General features: G+C 40.2%; 1 pseudogene; it reads left to right on the top strand.

Annotated features, from left to right (window-relative positions):
- Positions 1–2,147: 2,147 nt before the first annotated feature.
- Positions 2,148–3,778, top strand: LOC121786339 (annotated as a pseudogene).
- The last annotated feature ends 2,222 nt before the right edge of the window (positions 3,779–6,000 follow it).

Raw genomic sequence — 6,000 nt, 5'->3', positions numbered from 1 at the left:
TCTCCTACGCGGATGATATAATCATATTCTCGAGGGCACATAGAGAAGCAGTGGAAAGGTTGGTTGGATGCCTAGATCACTACATTGCTGTGTCGGGGGGCAGAAGTGAATAATGGGAAGACACATTTCTTTTTGGCGACTGAGCACATGGAGTTTGATTGCATTGTTGAGGAGGTTGGAGGCTTTCAGAGAGGGGTGATATCTTTCACATACCTTGGGGTCCCGATCTTCAGATGAGCGAGGAAGGAAGATCATCTTTTGCCCCTCAAGCAAAAGCTCATGGACAGAATCCACAATTGATCCCATCGACACCTTGCTTTTGGGGGTCGGCTTGCTTTGATTAAGAGCACCCTCGCCGCCATCCGGCTCTGCTTGGCTTTCTTGACGAGTTTGAGCAGATTCTGGCTAGATATTTTTGGGGTACAGTTGGAGAAAAGAGAAAGCTACACTGGATTTCCTGGAGACAGATTTTCTTGCCTCTTGATGAGGGTGGCTTGGGTATTCGCCGCTTCAGGGAAGTGGCAGTGGCTTTTGGGTTCAAGCTGTGGTGGAGACTGCTAGCTCAGGATTCTCTTTGGGCCCAGTTCATGACCCAGAAGTACAGTATCCTTCCTTGTCACTTGCATACATCACATTGTTGGTCGCATGATAGTCCTACTTGGCGTCGTTTGCGTCGTATTTGGTCATACATGCATGAGTATATTCGTTGGTCCTTGGGTGATGGGAAGATCAGCTTCTGGGATGATGTCTGGCTTGGGGCTAGCCCATCCGGAGTCTGTGCATCCCGAGAAATGATCCTCCTCAATCTCAAGCCGTTGCATCATATTGGCATGATCATGCATGGGATGAGGATATGCTGCATAATTTATCTTTCACGTTTGGCGTACCTCCAGATGTGATAGACCAGATCAGAGCCACGCCGATCGAGTTGGGGGCGAAGGATGTGAGGCGGTGGAGTCTGACTAGCCATGGTTAGTTCTCTGTGACCTCAGCCTAGGAAAGCATCCGAACTAGACTGCCGAAGAGGGAGATTTTTGGGCTTATCTAGAACCAAGGATTGACCCCTACCATCTCGGTGTTCATTTGGAGGTTGTTGTTTGGTAGGTTGCATGTGGATGAGAAGTTGCAGATGAGGGGGATTGAGTTAGCGCCAGGTGTCAGTGTTGTCGGTCTCCTTCAGTCGAGTCTCTTAGTCATGTCTTCTTCTTGAGTCAGTCGGTGTTTTCTGCATGGGAGTTTTTCGATGCCTGGTTTCCTTCCTCGCACACACCGATTCACACGAGCACTGATATTGCACTTAGACTAGGTCACTGGCGGATCCAAGCCCCTTGGCCTAGCGGTAAAGGGCGCTGGATACCGCGTCCATCCTAGAGGTCACGAGTTCGACCCCTGGGAGGCACATCTTGGGGATTAATTTCCCTTGGGGGTGATGGGTTCACTGGCCTGGACCCAGGAGCTGGGGGAGGTAGCCTGTACCCATGTTTGGGGGAGGCGGCCTGGACCCGTGCTTGGGGGAGATAGGTGGGCTCGTTTGTTCCCACCATCTTGGGGATTAATTTCTCTTGGGTGATGGGTTCACTAGTCATGATTTTATTATCAGTTACTATTATTTTCCCTTGCATTAACTGGTTTGGTTCTTTATAAAAACCATGCAATTTTCAGTCTATTGGAGTGGATCTTGATGGAGTTCGGAAGGAGAAACAAGTCGTCTTTGCCAAGATCAAACAGCTAGATGAAGAAAAGTTGGCTCTAGAGAAAGAAATAGATGCCTTAGAGAACTGACTGTAGTTACCGAAAAGAGGGATAAGATTTTTCAGAACATTACTGAAATTAGGAAAAAACGAGACGAAGGGGTATGTTTCTCTATGTATTATTTTGACAATCTTGTTAACTCTGGTTCATTGTACTTGTTTAATACCATCTAGAGTACTAATTATGTCATACATGTAAATTTCTCAGATATACTTATCTCGAGAATTACATTCTACGGAGTGATCAGTGTTGTTACTTATTAGAAGCAAACCTATTATGGTATTTAAATAAGTAGTGGTAGACATGACATCAGTGAAATTAGTTGACTAATATTCAATATAATAGGCAGTGGTCTCAGTTTTAATGGTTTCATGAGGCATATAGATTCATATTTACTTGTTCAAAGTAGGAAGCCTGTTTTTCTGTTCCGGCATGCAAAATTAGTCAGGATGTCTTTCGTTTTAAAATTAACATGAATGGAATATCTAAAAAACAGATAACTCAAAAGTTTAGCAGAGTATGTTTGAATTGATTCAGGTCATCATCATTTGATTAAACCTTCTTTTTTCTAAACTATATTTTCAATTCCTGAATCCTGAATTGTTTACCCTTGTGTGTATTTGGTGTTTCTTTTAGTTATCTGCTTAAAGTTAGTACTTTTTATTCTTCAAGTATTCTCATAGTCGATTTATGTCAGTCCGTGCAAAAATTTGTGTTTGAATTTGATCATGGATTTTGCTGCTTTGACTTGCAGAATTCTCCCTTCTACAATAACCGTAACCTCTTGGCAAAAGCTAAAGTACTTGCAGCGAGGAAGGACATTGATGCTGTGAAGGAGCTTTCAAATACAGAGGTTTGATAAATTATCTATCACCATCATATCGAACTACATTTGGAATGCTAATAAGGCTTTTCGAGCCGACTACGAAAGTAGAATCTTGCAATCACTTGATTCAAGGCAGCTGAGCAAGGATGGCCGCTTGAGGAACTTTGATGAGAAGCCACTAGTGGTAGTCGAGAGACCAGTTCTATCTGAGGCTGAGGTTGTCAAGACAAAAGTCAAGGAAACCCCCAAGGTGGAAACCATAAAGTAGTCGGGAAAGCCAAGAGTGGTAAAAATCATAAAGAAGAAACAAAGAAGGCTGAATCTGCCTTAGAGAAAACCGTCAAGGAATATGAACAAGAGGCCCCTCCAGTGGAAAAACCGCACAAGGATGCTCGTCAAGTATTAGTTGATGAGAAGAAGATAAAGGAGCTCAAGAGATTGCCAAGCGTAATCAGGCGGAGGAGAGGAAGAAGAAGCTGGCGGAGAAGGCTGCCACCAAAGCAGCGATAAAAGCTCAGAAGGAAGCTGAGAAGAACGATCTCTGTCTTTTTAATCGGTTGTTTTCTTGTTGTGTGCCTTTATGAGTAAGTCAGACTTATAGTTTTTTGTCACAATCTATTCAGGAGCATGAGAAGAGGGCGGGCGAGGAAGAAGAATGGAGGCGGAGGTGCTGCTGGTGGCGACTCAGCGAGGCTGTTGCGGAGGATGCTGAGCCGGAGAAAGTGGAGGAGAAGGTTGAAGTGGCGGTGGCGCAGAAGAGCAAGGAGCATGGCGTGAGGCTGAGGGGGCGGGCCAGGGCGGATACTGAGACGCAAGAAGGTGACAAACTACTGGATGTGGGGTGCAGCTGCGGCGGCGTTAGTGGTGGTTTTGGTTTCGGTGATTGGCTATAGCTATATGAGTTGAGGCAATATATGTTAGAAGATGATGAAAAATGAGAAACTCTCCCCTTTTTTGAGTGCATCTTCTTTCTCATGTTTGTAGAGTGATGGGACACTTGTGGTTGTAATGTTTGTAGAACAGTTGGGGTCTAAGTCTAACCAGATAATACAATGCACACTTGCTTTTATATTTAGTCTTTGATTTTAGAAAGAAGGAAGCAGCTGAGTTTTGAATGAGGTAAATATTGAATCTTGTATTGGAAAAGTTATTGGCTGCTGAGGAATTAGGTAGGAAACATGAAGAAAGTAGTAATCTTGATTAAGAGATTGGACCCAAGTTTGTGACTGAGATCAATAATTCAAATTCTGCTAACACCTCATTAATCCAGGGGATGTCAATTCAGCCTATACCATTTCCCTTCGTCTATAAGTTACAACTATTACAGATCTACATAATCATATACTTGTATTTGTGAGAGTTTATTTTAGGTAAAATATTTACGAATTGATATTTATTGAATTAAATGGAGAAAATATAATAATTAAAAAAAAGGATAAATAAAGAAATAAAGAAATAAGAATAACTGATGTGTGAACTATATTATAAACTTGTATTGGGGTCATTAATGATAATGTAAGCTAGAGTATTAAATTAATATTTAAGAATTGATATTTTACCGTTCCATCAATTTCCGATGATCAACCATTATTTAGTGTTTTGTTGACCGGATTAGCCAATTTTTTTTATTAATGTAGCTAATTTTTTATTTTTTAAAAATTTCTGAAATATTTGTACAATAGAAAACCCTTAAATAAAAACATGAATCAAAAATTTCTTTTTTTTATTTCTCCCTCTTTCATTTCTTCTTCCCCACACCACCAAGAACATAATTTTCTTTCTCTGCAACTTGGTCCAAAACCCTTCGGACTTGTCGGATATGGAGAGGTCGCACTGTAGCAGGAGTTCAGGCAACAACGGCGGCCCATAGACGAGACGAACCCGTCACCGCCAACCTCAGTTTCCGTTTCCGACGAAGCAATTGAATTTCGATTTTGAATTTTGAATTTTGCATCTTGAATGTAAGCCTCTGAATCTATGTTTCTAAATTCCGACAATGTTGAAATGCATATTAAGGTTTTGAAATTGGATTTGAAACATCCACATAGCATTATGGACTACAATGTCGTCGAAGATGAAGCATAAAATAGAATAAAATACCGTCAAACTAGTCCAACATATTCATTATCAATATCAAATACGTCCTGAACATTTGTAATAATTAGATGACTAATAATCCAAGATTAAGCCTAATCGGGTCAGAATTTTGCTAATTGATGGTTGACCGTAAAAAATTAACGGAACCGTTTAAAATGGATCAGGACCGTTTAAAATGGATCAGATTGACACGAATTTCATTTGTTATGGACCCGTTTTTTAAAAAGTGAATGTTTTGGACCAAATTCGTATATAGGTCATATGTTTAGGACCAAAATTTACCTTTACTCTAAATATTTTATTAAATTTTCGAACTCGAATCCTTTGCGGTGCTGCCAATCACACCATGGACTGTACTAATCAAAACAAATAAATTTGTTCATCAAACGACATTCATATGATATAGAATTCATAATATTAAATTGATCATATCTGTAAGAAAATAAAAGATATTCTAATATAGAATATATAGTAATTTTAATAAAAATTGAAAAATGTTCAATAACATGATAAGAACTTAAAAATTAACATGTAATGCAACAAAAAAAAATCTACTACGCAATAATATAAAACAAACCATAGCAGTTTAATGAAATCCTTTATTAATTCCAATCGATCAATATAATAAATTGACTTGAAGGGTAGTATTAAAATCGAATAAATCAATGCAATTTGGCTCATCATTAATGATTTTGTTGACAATATTACAAAGAATTCAAATCCTTTTGACATGCCAATCAATAAAGCAATAATAACTATAACTACACAAATCAATTACTCGTATGCATCTTCTCTCAAACCAATTCCATCTTCCAAACCTTCTCTTTGTCAACAACCATGAGAAAAAGAATGGCTAAATCAACAAAGAATGTATCCTTCTACGATGATATTCTAGAATTCTTTGCAGTATTTCCCCTATATGAGCAACCGAAAATGGTAAGTATTTGTTAATCCTCAAGATATGTTAGACCACCCGCAACGCGTTATGCGGGTGGCACGAGTCCCGTTCCTCCGTGACGAGATGGGCACGGGACGCGTTGCAGCGTCCCGTCACCAGCCCGCCGGATCACCCGTCACACCGAGACGCCGCGCAAGACGTCTCGCCACGCGCTCCCGCGACGTGGGGCGCGCTGGGGCCATGCGTGACGCCCACTCGCCGGCCCGCGAGTGGGTTTCGTCATGCTGACGCAATAATTCATTTTTTAAATTCAAATTTAATAAAAAAAAAATTTTAATTTAAAAACGGTAATATTACCGTTTTCGATCGTTCCTTTTTTTTTACTCTATAAATACTCATATTTCATCATCATTTCACACACAAACAC

This window comes from Salvia splendens, chromosome 22 (genome assembly GCF_004379255.2).
Source record: "Salvia splendens isolate huo1 chromosome 22, SspV2, whole genome shotgun sequence".
Lineage (NCBI taxonomy): Eukaryota > Viridiplantae > Streptophyta > Magnoliopsida > Lamiales > Lamiaceae > Salvia > Salvia splendens.
Note: the sequence above shows the minus strand (reverse complement) of the source record. Positions and strands in the feature narration are given on the sequence as shown.